The sequence below is a fragment of the Lampetra fluviatilis genome, chromosome 3, assembly GCF_964198595.1.
Source record: "Lampetra fluviatilis chromosome 3, kcLamFluv1.1, whole genome shotgun sequence".
In the NCBI taxonomy this organism is placed as follows: Eukaryota; Metazoa; Chordata; class Hyperoartia; order Petromyzontiformes; family Petromyzontidae; genus Lampetra; species Lampetra fluviatilis.
The window spans coordinates 9,302,916-9,318,187 of NC_136277.1; the positions used below are offsets into that span (position 1 = coordinate 9,302,916).

At 38.7% G+C, this 15,272-nt stretch overlaps 16 non-coding genes across 16 annotated transcripts; all 16 read left to right on the forward strand.

Moving 5' to 3' along the window:
* The first annotated feature begins 1,759 nt into the window (after positions 1 to 1,759).
* On the forward strand, positions 1,760 to 1,832 carry TRNAM-CAU (transfer RNA methionine (anticodon CAU)). The gene has a single exon. It is a non-coding gene; the product is annotated as a tRNA-Met (tRNA).
* A 673-nt stretch (positions 1,833 to 2,505) lies between these two features.
* TRNAM-CAU (transfer RNA methionine (anticodon CAU)) lies at positions 2,506 to 2,578 on the forward strand. Its single transcript has one exon. It is a non-coding gene; the product is annotated as a tRNA-Met (tRNA).
* Positions 2,579 to 3,049: 471 nt separating this feature from the next.
* On the forward strand, positions 3,050 to 3,122 carry TRNAM-CAU (transfer RNA methionine (anticodon CAU)). Its single transcript has one exon. It is a non-coding gene; the product is annotated as a tRNA-Met (tRNA).
* Positions 3,123 to 3,791: 669 nt separating this feature from the next.
* On the forward strand, positions 3,792 to 3,864 carry TRNAM-CAU (transfer RNA methionine (anticodon CAU)). The gene has a single exon. It is a non-coding gene; the product is annotated as a tRNA-Met (tRNA).
* A 471-nt stretch (positions 3,865 to 4,335) lies between these two features.
* Positions 4,336 to 4,408, forward strand: TRNAM-CAU (transfer RNA methionine (anticodon CAU)). Its single transcript has one exon. It is a non-coding gene; the product is annotated as a tRNA-Met (tRNA).
* Positions 4,409 to 5,504: 1,096 nt separating this feature from the next.
* Positions 5,505 to 5,577, forward strand: TRNAM-CAU (transfer RNA methionine (anticodon CAU)). Its single transcript has one exon. It is a non-coding gene; the product is annotated as a tRNA-Met (tRNA).
* Positions 5,578 to 5,775: 198 nt separating this feature from the next.
* On the forward strand, positions 5,776 to 5,848 carry TRNAM-CAU (transfer RNA methionine (anticodon CAU)). Its single transcript has one exon. It is a non-coding gene; the product is annotated as a tRNA-Met (tRNA).
* An 807-nt stretch (positions 5,849 to 6,655) lies between these two features.
* On the forward strand, positions 6,656 to 6,728 carry TRNAM-CAU (transfer RNA methionine (anticodon CAU)). The gene has a single exon. It is a non-coding gene; the product is annotated as a tRNA-Met (tRNA).
* A 471-nt stretch (positions 6,729 to 7,199) lies between these two features.
* TRNAM-CAU (transfer RNA methionine (anticodon CAU)) lies at positions 7,200 to 7,272 on the forward strand. Its single transcript has one exon. It is a non-coding gene; the product is annotated as a tRNA-Met (tRNA).
* Positions 7,273 to 8,484: 1,212 nt separating this feature from the next.
* TRNAM-CAU (transfer RNA methionine (anticodon CAU)) lies at positions 8,485 to 8,557 on the forward strand. Its single transcript has one exon. It is a non-coding gene; the product is annotated as a tRNA-Met (tRNA).
* A 1,152-nt stretch (positions 8,558 to 9,709) lies between these two features.
* Positions 9,710 to 9,782, forward strand: TRNAM-CAU (transfer RNA methionine (anticodon CAU)). The gene has a single exon. It is a non-coding gene; the product is annotated as a tRNA-Met (tRNA).
* A 198-nt stretch (positions 9,783 to 9,980) lies between these two features.
* Positions 9,981 to 10,053, forward strand: TRNAM-CAU (transfer RNA methionine (anticodon CAU)). The gene has a single exon. It is a non-coding gene; the product is annotated as a tRNA-Met (tRNA).
* Positions 10,054 to 10,860: 807 nt separating this feature from the next.
* On the forward strand, positions 10,861 to 10,933 carry TRNAM-CAU (transfer RNA methionine (anticodon CAU)). The gene has a single exon. It is a non-coding gene; the product is annotated as a tRNA-Met (tRNA).
* Positions 10,934 to 11,404: 471 nt separating this feature from the next.
* TRNAM-CAU (transfer RNA methionine (anticodon CAU)) lies at positions 11,405 to 11,477 on the forward strand. Its single transcript has one exon. It is a non-coding gene; the product is annotated as a tRNA-Met (tRNA).
* Positions 11,478 to 12,144: 667 nt separating this feature from the next.
* TRNAM-CAU (transfer RNA methionine (anticodon CAU)) lies at positions 12,145 to 12,217 on the forward strand. The gene has a single exon. It is a non-coding gene; the product is annotated as a tRNA-Met (tRNA).
* A 1,151-nt stretch (positions 12,218 to 13,368) lies between these two features.
* On the forward strand, positions 13,369 to 13,441 carry TRNAM-CAU (transfer RNA methionine (anticodon CAU)). Its single transcript has one exon. It is a non-coding gene; the product is annotated as a tRNA-Met (tRNA).
* The last annotated feature ends 1,831 nt before the right edge of the window (positions 13,442 to 15,272 follow it).

Below are 15,272 nucleotides of genomic sequence, written 5' to 3' on the forward strand. Positions count from 1 at the left end.
TCCTTCCCTGTGGAAGAGGTATGTGGATGACACGTTCGTCATCTGGCCACATGGCCTCCCAGCATTGAACCACTTCTTGGACCACATCAATTCTAGACACCCATCCATCAGATTCACCATGGAAGTGGAGAAAGACGGTAAACTACCATTCTTGGATATTCTGTTTGAGAGGAGGCCTGACGGATCCTTGGGACATTCTGTCTACAGGAATGCCACCCACACAGATTCCTACTTGAAACCGGATTCCCACCACCACCCATCTCAAAAGAAGTATCTCATCAAAACGCTATACCACAGAGCCCATGGCATTTCTGACCAACACCACCTGACCGGTGAATTAAGACATGTACATCGGGCCCTCAGGATTAACGGATACTCTGACCGTACTATCCGCCAAGCTGTCTCTCCCACCACACAGAAACAGCCACATGAAACTCCGACCAAAACTATCACGTTACCATACATAGCAGGCGTGACCAAAAAGATCTCCAAAATTCTAAACAAACATAAGATCCAAGTCCGATTCAGTACAGTGCATAAAATCCGTGATCTGATTCCATCTGTGAAGGATGTCGTTCCTGACTTACAGTATCCTGGAGTCTACAAATTGAGTTGCATTTGTGGTGATTGCTACATTGGAGAGACAAAACGTCATGTTTCTGATCATGTCCGTGAGCACAAGTCAGATCTGAAACACGGCAGAACTGATTCTTCGGCCATTGCCGATCATTGCTACAACTCGGTGGGCTCTCATGAAATTGTCTTTTCCGAGACCAAGGTTCTCTGCAAACCTCCTGGCTACCATCAAAGGTTCGTACACGACGCCATACAAATATACAAACACAGACATAATTTCAACCGTGATGATGGGTACAAACTTAGTAATCATTGGAAAGATGTTATCAACCACGCAAAAAAGACTTAATTACACTTTTTTGGACCATCTTATCTGACAGGCACTATTTTACTTTACTTTACCGAGTGTTAACATCCCCAGTGTTTAACAGTACTCTCTTCATTGTTCAGCCAGCATTGGTATAAACATGGGCATTTTCGTTCTTTTCTATCATGTGTATCAGGCCTCCCCCCCCCCTCTCTGTCCAATGCGTTGGCGTGTGCAGCAGTAGTTGCTTGCGCACAACCGCGTCCACGCCGTCGTCCATCCTTTTGGCCCCGCCCCCCTCCCCCTCCCGATGCGTTGTACGTGGCACTCCGTGCCGTCTTTGAGCCCGCCCCCCTCCCTCCCGATACGTTCCATTCATTGGCTACCACATTCTGATGAGCCCCCCCCCCCCTCTCCTCCCCCTCAACTTGCTTTTAAGGGATTACATCTTGAATCATTGCCTCACTTGATGCAGCTAATCTGGCTGTGACGGTCCCACCTGATGACGGAGACTTGTGTTGCCTCCGAAACGTCGTGATTTTTATTTTATTTTTTTATAAATTTTGATGTTTTACCTACGTGACTTTACCGAAAAAACCTTAGAATATGAATCCTTGCAGTCACGAAAGCTTCAAATCTAGAATCTGAAGGTCGTGAGTTCGATCCTCACATGGGGAAAAGTTAGCTTATTTTTGGCATAAAATTTACATTTCTATCATTCCAAATTCTAATGATGCGTTAGGAATTGATCCGCTTTTTGTGCATAACATACGTTTCATCAATTACTTATCCTCTTATTGTTGTGCCTCTTTATACCTTCCAATGGAATCCCAATATTTTAGATATTCCCATTAGAACAAAACTTATAAAATACCAGCCTCATTAGCGCAGTAGGTAGCGCGTCAGTCTCATAATCTGAAGGTCGTGAGTTCGATCCTCACATGGGGCAAGGTGTTATTTTCTTTATATAAAATGTACATTTAGATATTAATTCCAACATCAAATGATGCGTTAGGAATTGATCCGCTTTTTATGCATAAAATACGTGTCATTAACTACATATCCTCTTTTTGTTGTGCTTCTTTATACCTTCCATTTGAATCCCAATAGTTGAGATATCCCAATTAGAATAAAACTGATCTAACATCAGCCTCATTAGAGCAGTAGGTAGTTGCTTAAATTCATAATCTGAATGTCATTAGTTCGATCCTCACATGAGGCAAACGTATTTTATTCTTGGCATAATATATACATTGATATATTACCAACTTCAAATTGTGCGTGTGGAATTGATCCGATTTTTGGACATAACATGCGTTTCATCAAATACTTTTCCTCTGTAACAGGTCGGAACAACAGTTCCACACTGCCCACCAAGGATCATTTGTCTGTCTGTCTGTCTGTCGTGCATAGCCATGCCCTCGATTTGTATTTGATAGAGCGCTTCGGGCGGGCTCAGCACCAAGTGACGCGCCGCATGACACGGATCGCACGAATGCGCTGTCCAACCAAGTTCCTACCTGCCCACTCCGAAGGCACGTGTTTGTTGTGCCTCTTTATACCTTCCAATGGAATCCCAATATTTTAGATATTCCCATTAGAACAAAACTTATAAAATACCAGCCTCATTAGCGCAGTAGGTAGCGCGTCAGTCTCATAATCTGAAGGTCGTGAGTTCGATCCTCACATGGGGCAAAGTGTTATTTTCTTTATATAAAATGTACATTTAGATATTAATTCCAACTTCAAATGATGCGTTAGGAATTGATCCGCTTTTTATGCATAAAATACGTGTCATTAACTACATATCCTCTTATTATTGTGCATCTTTATACCTTCCAATTGATTCCCAATATGTGAGATTTTCCAATTAGAATAAAACTGATCTCACATCAGCCTCATTCGAGCATTAGGTAGTGCCTTAGTTTCATAATCTGAATGTCGTTAGTTCGATCCTCACATGAGGCAAACGTATGTTATTCTTGGCATAATATATACATTTACATAATACCAACTTCAAATTATGCGCGTGGAATTGATCCGATTTTTGTGCATCATATACGTTTCATCAAATACTTATCTTCTTATTGTTGTGCCTCTTTATAACTTCCAATTGAATCCCAATATTTGAGATATTCCATTTAGGACAAAACATAACTAATATCAGCCTCAGTAGCGCAGTAGGTAGCGCGTCAGTCTCATAATCTGAAGGTCGTGAGTTCGATCCTCACATGGGGCAAGGTGTCATTTTCTTCATATAAAATGTACATTTAGATATTAATTCCAACTTCAAATGATGCGTTAGGAATTGATCCGCTTTTTATGCATAAAATACGTGTCATTAACTACATATCCTCTTTTTGTTGTGCTTCTTTATACCTTCCATTTGAATCCCAATAGTTGATATATCCCAATTAGAATAAAACTGATCTAACATCAGCCTCATTAGAGCAGTAGGTAGTTGCTTAAATTCATAATCTGAATGTCATTAGTTCGATCCTCACATGAGGCAAACGTATTTTATTCTTGGCATAATATATACATTGATATAATACCAACTTCAAATTGTGCGTGTGGAATTGATCCGATTTTTGGACATAACATGCGTTTCATCAAATACTTATCCTCTGAAACAGGTCGGAACAACAGTTCCACACTGCCCACCAAGGATCATTTGTCTGTCTGTCTGTCGTGCATAGCCATGCCCTCGATTTGTATTTGATAGAGCGCTTCGGGCGGGCTCAGCACCAAGTAACGCGCCGCATGACACGGATCGCACGAATGCGCTGTCCAACCAAGTTCCTACCTGCCCACTCCGAAGGCACGTGTTTGTTGTGCCTCTTTATATCTTCCAAATGAATGCCAATATTTGAGATATTCCAATTAGAACAAAACTAATAAAATATCAGCCTCATTAGCGCAGTAGGTAGTGCGTCAGTCTCATAATCTGAAGGTCGTGAGTTCGATCCTCACATGGGGCAAAGTGTTATTTTCTTTATATAAAATGTACATTTAGATATTAATTCCAACTTCAAATGATGCGTTAGGAATTGATCCGCTTTTTACGCATAAAATACGTGTCATTAACTACATATCCTCTTATTGTTGTGCATCTTTATACCTTCCAATTGATTCCCAATATGTGAGATTTTCCAATTAGAATAAAACTGATCTCACATCAGCCTCATTCGAGCATTAGGTAGTGCCTTAGTTTCATAATCTGAATGTCGTTAGTTCGATCCTCACATGAGGCAAACGTATGTTATTCTTGGCATAATATATACATTTACATAATACCAACTTCAAATTATGCGTGTGGAATTGATCCGATATTTGTGCATTATATACGTTTCATCAAATACTTATCTTCTTATTGTTGTGCCTCTTTATACCTTCCAATTGAATCCCAATATTTGAGATATTCCATTTAGGACAAAACATAACTAATATCAGCCTCATTAGCGCAGTAGGTAGCGCGTCAGTCTCATAATCTGAAGGTCGTGAGTTCGATCCTCACATGGGGCAAAGTATTTGGAATTGAACCGCTTTTTGTGCATAAAATACGTGTCATCAACTACCTATCCTCTTATTGTTGTGCCTCTTTATACCTTCCAATTGAATCCCAATATTTGAGATATCCCAATTAGAATAAAACTGATCTAACATCAGCATCATCAGAGCACTAGGTAGTGCCTTAGTTTCAGCGTCATTAGCACAGTGTGGCGCGTCAGTGTCATGATTTGAATGTAGTGAAGTTCGATCTTCACATGGGGTCAAAGGTAGCTTATTTTTGGAATTAAATTAACATTTAGATAATAATTCCAAATTCAAATGATGCGCCTGGAATTGATCCGCTTTTTGCGCATAACATACGTTTCATCAATTACTTATCCTCTTATTGTTGTTCATCTTTATACCTCCCAATTGAATGGCAATATTTGAGATATTCCAATTAAACAAAACTAATAAAGATCAGCCTCATTAGCGCAGTAGGGAGCGCGTCAGTCTCATTATCTGAAGGTCGGGAGTTCGATCCTCACATGGGGCAAAGTATTTTTTTCTTGGCATAAAATGTACATTTTGATATTAATTCTCACTTAAAATGATGCGTTAGGAATTGATCCGCTTTTTGTGCATAAAATACGTTCATCAACAACCGATCCTCGTATTGTTGTGCCTCTTTATACATTCCAATTGAATCCCTTTATTTGAGATATGTCAATTAGAATAATACTTATCTAACATCAGCCTCATTAAAGCAGTAGGTAGTGCCTTAGCTTCATAATCGGAAGGGTCGTTAGTTCGAGCCTCACATGAGGCAAATGTATTTTGTTTCCATTCCAACCGCAGGGATTGTGGTCAATGCAAACCCATTACTCCTCGTAAAAAACAGGTGCAGTGTTGTTGCCAGATGAAAGGGTAAAAAAAATACTATCAAACTTACTTTTTTTCTTGGTACAACATATACATTTTTATAATACCGACTTCAAATTATACGTGTAGAATTGATCCGCTTTTTGTGCATTACATACGTTTCATCAAATACTTATCCTCTTATTGTTGTGCATCTTTATACCCAATATTTGAAATATCCCAATTAGTTAGTTCGATCCTCACATCAGCCTCATTAGCGCAGTAGGTAGCGCGTCAGTCTCATAATCTGAAGGTCGTGAGTTCGATCCTCACATGGGGCAAAGTTAGCTTATTTTTGGCATAAAATTAACATTTCGATCATTCCAAATTCAAATGATGCGTTAGGAATTGACCCCCTTTTTGTGCGTAACATACGTTTCATCAATGACTTATCTTCTTATTGTAGACCCTCTTTATACCTTCTAATTAAATCCCAATATTTGAGATATTCCATTTAGGACAAAACTTCACTAACATCAGCCGCATTAGCGCAGTAGGTAGCGCGTCAGTCTCATAATCTGAAGGTCGTGAGTTCGATCCTCACATGGGGCATGGTGTTATTTTCTTTGTATGAAATGTACATTTAGATATTAATTCCAACTTCAAATGATGCGTTAGGAATTGATCCGGTTTTTATGCATAAAATACGTGTCATTAACTACATATCCTCTTTTTGTTGTGCTTCTTTATACCTTCCATTTGAATCCCAATAGTTGAGATATCCCAATTAGAATAAAACTGATCTAACATCAGCCTCATTAGAGCAGTACGTCGTGCCTTAGCTTCATCATCGGAAGGGTCGTTAGTTCGATCCTCACATGAGGCAAATGTATTTTGTTTCCATTCCAACCGCAGGTATTGTGGTCAATGCAAACCCATTACTCCTTGTAAAAAAGGTGCAGTGTTGTTGCCAGATGAAAGGGTAAAAAATATATATATTATCAAACTTATTTTATTCTTGGCACAACATATACATTTATATAATACCGACTTCAAATTATACGTGTAGAATTGATCCGCTTTATATGCAAAACATACGTTTCATCAAATACTTATTATCTTATACAGGTAGGAACAACAGTTCCAAACTGCCCACCAGGGATTATTTGTCTGTCTGTCTGTCGTGCACAGCTACGCCCTCGATTTGTAATTCATAAAGTGCTTCGGGCGGGCTCAGCACCACGTGACACACAGTACCACGCAGCTTGCGCAGCGTGACACGGATCGCATGAATGCGCTGTCCAACCAAGTTCCTACCAGCCCACTCCGAAGGAATGTGTTTGTTGTGCCTCTTTATACCTTCCAATAGAATCCCAATATTTTAGATATTCCAATTAGAACAAAACTAATAAAATATCAGCCTCATTATCGCAGTAGGTAGCGCGTCAGTCTCATAATCTGAAGGTCGTGAGTTCGATCCTCACATGGGGCAAAGTGTTATTTTCTTTATATAAAATGTACATTGAGATATTAATTCCAACTTCAAATGATGCGTTAGGAATTGATCCGCTTTTTATGCATAAAATACGTTTCATTAACTACATATCCTCTTATTGTTGTGCATCTTTATACCTTCCAATTGATTCCCAATATGTGAGATTTTCCAATTAGAATAAAACTGATCTCACATCAGCCTCATTCGAGCATTAGGTAGTACCTTAGTTTCATAATCTGAATGTCGTTAGTTCGATCCTCACATGAGGCAAACGTATGTTATTCTTGGCATAATATATACATTTACATAATACCAACTTCAAATTATGCGCGTGGAATTGATCCGATTTTTGTGCATCATATACGTTTCATCAAATACTTATCTTCTTATTGTTGTGCCTCTTTATACCTTCCAATTGAATCCCAATATTTGAGATATTCCATTTTGGACAAAACATAACTAATATCAGCCTCATTAGCGCAGTAGGTAGCGCGTCAGTCTCATAATCTGAAGGTCGTGAGTTCGATCCTCACATGGGGCAAGGTGTCATTTTCTTCATATAAAATGTACATTTAGATATTAATTCCAACTTCAAATGATGCGTTGGAATTGATCCGCTTTCATGCATAAAATACGTGTCATTAACTACATATCCTCTTTTTGTTGTGCTTCATTATACCTTCCATTTGAATCCCAATAGTTGAGATATCCCAATTAGAATAAAACTGATCTAACATCAGCCTCATTAGAGCAGTAGGTAGTTGCTTAAATTCATAATCTGAATGTCATTAGTTCGATCCTCACATGAGGCAAACGTATTTTATTCTTGGCATAATATATACATTGATATAATACCAACTTCAAATTGTGCGTGTGGAATTGATCCGATTTTTGGACATAACATGCGTTTCATCAAATACTTATCCTCTGAAACAGGTCGGAACAACAGTTCCACACTGCCCACCAAGGATCATTTGTCTGTCTGTCTGTCGTGCATAGCCATGCCCTCGATTTGTATTTGATAGAGCGCTTCGGGCGGGCTCAGCACCAAGTGACGCACCGCATGACACGGATCGCACGAATGCGCTGTCCAACCAAGTTCCTACCTGCCCACTCCGTAGGCACGTGTTTGTTGTGCCTCTTTATATCTTCCAATTGAATGCCAATATTTTAGATATTCCAATTAGAACAAAACTAATAAAATATCAGCCTCATTAGTGCAGTAGGTAGCGCTGTCAGTATCATAATCTGAAGGTCGTGAGTTCGATCCTCACATGGGGCAAAGTGTTATTTTCTTTACATAAAATGAACATTAAGATATTAATTCCAACTTCAAATGATGCGTTAGGAATTGATCCGCTTTTTACGCATAAAATACGTGTCATTAACTACATATCCTCGTATTTTTGTGCATCTTTATACCTTCCAATTGATTCCCAATATGTGAGATTTTCCAATTAGAATAAAACTGATCTCACATCAGCCTCATTCGAGCATTAGGTAGTGCCTTAGTTTCATAATCTGAATGTCGTTAGTTCGATCCTCACATGAGGCAAACGTATGTTATTCTTGGCATAATATATACATTTACATAATACCAACTTCAAATTATGCGTGTGGAATTGATCCGATTTTTGTGCATTATATACTTTTCATCAAATACTTATCTTCTTATTGTTGTGCCTCTTTATACCTTCCAATTGAATCCCAATATTTGAGATATTCCATTTAGGACAAAACATAACTAATATCAGCCTCATTAGCGCAGTAGGTAGCGCGTCAGTCTCATAATCTGAAGGTCGTGAGTTCGATCCTCACATGGGGCAAAGTATTTTTTCTTGGCATAAAATGTACATTTAGATATTAATTCCGACTTCAAATTATGCGTTTGGAATTGAACCGCTTTTTGTGCATAAAATACGTGTCATCAACTACCTATCCTCTTATTGGTGTGCCTCTTTATACATTTCAATTGAATCCCAATATTTGAGATATCCCAATTAGAATAAAACTGATCTAACATCAGCATCATCAGAGCACTAGGTAGTGCCTTAGTTTCAGCGTCATTAGCACAGTGTGGCGCGTCAGTGTCATGATTTGAATGTAGTGAAGTTCGATCCTCACATGGGGTCAAAGGTAGCTTATTTTTGGAATTAAATTAACATTTAGATAATAATTCCAAATTCAAATGATGCGCCTGGAATTGATCCGCTTTTTGCGCATAACATACGTTTCATCAATTACTTATCCTCTTATTGTTGTTCATCTTTATACCTCCCAATTGAATGCCAATATTTGAGATATTCCAATTAAACAAAACTAATAAAGATCAGCCTCATTAGCGCAGTAGGGAGCGCGTCAGTCTCATTATCTGAAGGTCGGGAGTTCGATCCTCACATGGGGCAAAGTATTTTTTTCTTGGCATAAAATGTACATTTTGATATTAATTCTCACTTAAAATGATGCGTTAGGAATTGATCCGCTTTTTGTGCATAAAATACGTTCATCAACAACCGATCCTCGTATTGTTGTGCCTCTTTATACATTCCAATTGAATCCCAATATTTGAGATATGTCAATTAGAATAATACTTATCTAACATCAGCCTCATTAAAGCAGTAGGTAGTGCCTTTGCTTCATAATCGGAAGGGTCGTTAGTTCGAGCCTCACATGAGGCAAATGTATTTTGTTTCCATTCCAACCGCAGGGATTGTGGTCAATGCAAACCCATTACTCCTCGTAAAAAAAGGTGCAGTGTTGTTGCCAGATGAAAGGGTAAAAAAAAATACTATCAAACTTACTTTTTTTCTTTGTACAACATATACATTTTTATAATACCGACTTCAAATTATACGTGTAGAATTGATCCGCTTTTTGTGCATTACATACGTTTCATCAAATACTTATCCTCTTATTGTTGTGCATCTTTATACCCAATATTTGAAATATCCCAATTAGTTAGTTCGATCCTCACATCAGCCTCATTAGCGCAGTAGGTAGCGCGTCAGTCTCATAATCTGAAGGTCGTGAGTTCGATCCTCACATGGGGCAAAGTTAGCTTATTTTTGGCATAAAATTAACATTTCGATCATTCCAAATTCAAATGATGCGTTAGGAATTGACCCCCTTTTTGTGCGTAACATACGTTTCATCAATGACTTATCTTCTTATTGTTGTGCCTCTTTATACCTTCCAATTAAATCCCAATATTTGAGATATTCCATTTAGGACAAAACTTCACTAACATCAGCCGCATTAGCGCAGTAGGTAGCGCGTCAGTCTCATAATCTGAAGGTCGTGAGTTCGATCCTCACATGGGGCATGGTGTTATTTTCTTTGTATGAAATGTACATTTAGATATTAATTCCAACTTCAAATGATGCGTTAGGAATTGATCCTGTTTTTATGCATAAAATACGTGTCATTAACTACATATCCTCTTTTTGTTGTGCTTCTTTATACCTTCCATTTGAATCCCAATAGTTGAGATATCCCAATTAGAATAAAACTGATCTAACATCAGCCTCATTAGAGCAGTACGTCGTGCCTTAGCTTCATCATCGGAAGGGTCGTTAGTTCGATCCTCACATGAGGCAAATGTATTTTGTTTCCATTCCAACCGCAGGTATTGTGGTCAATGCAAACCCATTACTCCTTGTAAAAAAGGTGCAGTGTTGTTGCCAGATGAAAGGGTAAAAAATATATATATTATCAAACTTATTTTATTCTTGGCACAACATATACATTTATATAATACCGACTTCAAATTATACGTGTAGAATTGATCCGCTTTATATGCAAAACATACGTTTCATCAAATACTTATTCTCTTATACAGGTAGGAACAACAGTTCCAAACTGCCCACCAGGGATTATTTGTCTGTCTGTCTGTCGTGCACAGCTACGCCCTCGATTTGTAATTCATAGAGTGCTTCGGGCGGGCTCAGCACCACGTGACACACAGTACCACGCAGCTTGCGCAGCGTGACACGGATCGCATGAATGCGCTGTCCAACCGAGTTCCTACCAGCCCACTCCGAAGGAATGTGTTTGTTGTGCCTCTTTATACCTTCCAATAGAATCCCAATATTTTAGATATTCCAATTAGAACAAAACTAATAAACTATCAGCCTCATTAGCGCAGTAGGTAGCGCGTCAGTCTCATAATCTGAAGGTCGTGAGTTCGATCCTCACATGGGGCAAAGTGTTATTTTCCTTATATAAAATGTACATTTAGATATTAATTCCAACTTCAAATGATGCGTTAGGAATTGATCCGCTTTTTATGCATAAAATACGTTTCATTAACTACATATCCTCTTATTGTTGTGCATCTTTATACCTTCCAATTGATTCCCAATATGTGAGATTTTCCAATTAGAATAAAACTGATCTCACATCAACCTCATTCGAGCATTAGGTAGTGCCTTAGTTTCATAATCTGAATGTCGTTAGTTCGATCCTCACATGAGGCAAACGTATGTTATTCTTGGCATAATATATACATTTACATAATACCAACTTCAAATTATGCGCGTGGAATTGATCCGATTTTTGTGCATCATATACGTTTCATCAAATACTTATCTTCTTATTGTTGTGCCTCTTTATACCTTCCAATTGAATCCCAATATTTGAGATATTCCATTTAGGACAAAACATAACTAATATCAGCCTCATTAGCGCAGTAGGTAGCGCGTCAGTCTCATAATCTGAAGGTCGTGAGTTCGATCCTCACATGGGGCAAGGTGTCATTTTCTTCATATAAAATGTACATTTAGATATTAATTCCAACTTCAAATGATGCGTTGGAATTGATCCGCTTTCATGCATAAAATACGTGTCATTAACTACATATCCTCTTTTTGTTGTGCTTCTTTATACCTTCCATTTGAATCCCAATAGTTGAGATATCCCAATTAGAATAAAACTGATCTAACATCAGCCTCATTAGAGCAGTAGGTAGTTGCTTAAATTCATAATCTGAATGTCATTAGTTCGATCCTCACATGAGGCAAACGTATTTTATTCTTGGCATAATATATACATTGATATAATACCAACTTCAAATTGTGCGTGTGGAATTGATCCGATTTTTGGACATAACATGCGTTTCATCAAATACTTATCCTCTGAAACAGGTCGGAACAACAGTTCCACACTGCCCACCAAGGATCATTTGTCTGTCTGTCTGTCGTGCATAGCCATGCCCTCGATTTGTATTTGATAGAGCGCTTCGGGCGGGCTCAGCACCAAGTGACGCACCGCATGACACGGATCGCACGAATGCGCTGTCCAACCAAGTTCCTACCTGCCCACTCCGTAGGCACGTGTTTGTTGTGCCTCTTTATATCTTCCAATTGAATGCCAATATTTGAGATATTCCAATTAGAACAAAACTAATAAAATATCAGCCTCATTAGTGCAGTAGGTAGCGCGTCAGTATCATAATCTGAAGGTCGTGAGTTCGATCCTCACATGGGGCAAAGTATTTTTTTCTTGGCATAAAATGTACATTTAGATATTAATTCCGACTTCAAATTATGCGTTTGGAATTGAACCGCTTTTTGTGCATAAAATACGTGTCATCAACTACCTATCCTCTTATTGTTGTGCCTCTTTATACCTTCCAATTGAATCCCAATATTTGAGATATCCCAATTAGAATAAAACTGATCTAACATCAGCATCATCAGAGCACTAGGTAGTGCCTTAGTTTCAGCGTCATTAGCACAGTGTGGCGCGTCAGTGTCATGATTTGAATGTAGTGAAGTTCGATCTTCACATGGGGTCAAAGGTAGCTTATTTTTGGAATTAAATTAACATTTAGATAATAATTCCAAATTCAAATGATGCGCCTGGAATTGATCCGCTTTTTGCGCATAACATACGTTTCATCAATTACTTATCCTCTTATTGTTGTTCATCTTTATACCTCCCAATTGAATGGCAATATTTGAGATATTCCAATTAAACAAAACTAATAAAGATCAGCCTCATTAGCGCAGTAGGGAGCGCGTCAGTCTCATTATCTGAAGGTCGGGAGTTCGATCCTCACATGGGGCAAAGTATTTTTTTCTTGGCATAAAATGTACATTTTGATATTAATTCTCACTTAAAATGATGCGTTAGGAATTGATCCGCTTTTTGTGCATAAAATACGTTCATCAAAAACCGATCCTCGTATTGTTGTGCCTCTTTATACATTCCAATTGAATCCCAATATTTGAGATATCTCAATTAGAATAATACTTATCTAACATCAGCCTCATTAAAGCAGTAGGTAGTGCCTTAGCTTCATAATCGGAAGGGTCGTTAGTTCGATCCTCACATGAGGCAAATGTATTTTGTTTCCATTCCAACCGCAGGGATTGTGGTCAATGCAAACCCATTACTCCTCGTAAAAAAGGTGCAGTGTTGTTGCCAGATGAAAGGGTAAAAAAAATACTACCAAACTTACTTTTTTTCTTGGTACAACATATACATTTTTATAATACCGACTTCAAATTATACGTGTAGAATTGATCCGCTTTTTGTGCATTACATACGTTTCATCAAATACTTATCCTCTTATTGTTGTGCATCTTTATACCCAATATTTGAAATATCCCAATTAGTTAGTTAGATCCTTACATCTGCCTCATTAGCGCAGTAGGTAGCGCGTCAGTCTCATAATCTGAAGGTCGTGAGTTCGATCCTCACATGGGGCAAAGTTAGCTTATTTTTGGCATAAAATTAACATTTCGATCATTCCAAATTCAAATGATGCGTTAGGAATTGACCCCCTTTTTGTGCGTAACATACGTTTCATCAATTACTTATCCTCTTATTGTTGTGCCTCTTTATACCTTCCAATTGAATGCCAATATTTGAGATATTCCAATAATAACAAAACTAATAAAAATCAACCTCATTAGCGCAGTAGGTAGAGCGTCAGTCTAATAAGGTCGTGATTTTTATTTTATTTTAATTTTTTATTAATTGTGATGTTTTACCTACGTGACTTTACCGAAAAAACCTAAGAATATGAATCCTTGCAGTCAAGAAAGCTTCAAATCTAGAATTAATGCCCTCTACGGGGAGGAATTCCACCTATCTGTTAGAGTTTTTAACAGACAACGAGACAAGAAGTCACAGCTTCTCGAGACGCTGGCCTTCCTCATGAGATGCCGAGATAACAAGGTAATTCCCATCGCTTTCACACTCACATCCGCTGCTGTGTCCTCACCGAACTCTAAACAGATCTTATTTAAAGCTAGCCTATCACTAATCTCGGAGAGAATAAGGTTACTCCGATCTGAACTCGATAATTTAGACAAGACTCTCTTACAAACACATTTAATGTTAACACAAAAAATGTCACCTTCTGACTGGAACCACGTTGATAACATGACTTCTGCTTCTGCTGACTCAATGTCAGCCAAATGCAAAGCTAACCTGATTTCTAAATTCAACCTCCTATCTAAGAAGAAACCAGAGCCACACATCGCAAAGCTGGATGTTAACAAGACCGTGATTAATCAGAGTAACATCCCAATTTCTGACAATCTAAAAACGGTACTGGCCAAAGGAATACATTTCGCCGTCACCCCTAAATATATACCAGTAGAGGATATAATTTCTCAGATTGATGTAGCCCTCAGAGGCATAGGACACATCCATGCGGATGTAGCAAGAGCTGAAATAGCTACTATTCTTAAGAATGCTAAGAAACCCACTAGTAACATAAGCAAAAACGAACGCTCTGAACTCGCGGATCTAAAACAGAGAGATGATATAGTCATCCTCTCGGCAGACAAGGGCAATGCCACGGTCATCATGGATAAAGATTCATACAACAACAAAATCCTGGACCTTCTTAATGATGGGAGTTACTCCAAAATTAAAAACGATCCCACTAAAAGCCTAACGACGAAAGCCAACAGTATCATCACGAGTTCGACTTCCCTAATCGAACCAAGCAAACGTCCCTCTCTAAAACCATCGGCGGCAAGACCTCCCAGACTCTATGGTGTTCCCAAAATCCATAAGGAAGGCACCCCGCTATGACCCATCGTGTCGACGATAAACTCTCCTATGTACAAACTAGCCCGTTTTCTATCAGATACTCTGCTCCCCTTCACAGGCAAGACCTCTTAGGCAGTACTCAACTCAACCCAATTAGTCTCTATGGTTAAGGACATGGTACTATCTCCTGATGACATCCTCGTCAGCTTTGATGTAGTATCTTTGTTTACCAAAGTCCCAGTACCGGACACCCTAACAATAATTGAGGACTTAGTCCAACATGGATTGAATTCTGATGTACCTGCGCTGGTTAGGCATTGCCTCACCAACACCTATTTTACCTGGAATGGGACCTTCTACAAACAGAATGAGGGTACCCCTATGGGCTCCCCCTTGTCAACAGTTATAGCCAACATGTTCATGGAAAAGTTTGAATCAGACGCCATCCAGACATCCACCCTGCATCCTTCCCTGTGGAAGAGGTATGTGGATGACACTTTCGTCATCTGGCCACATGGCCTCCCAGCATTGAAC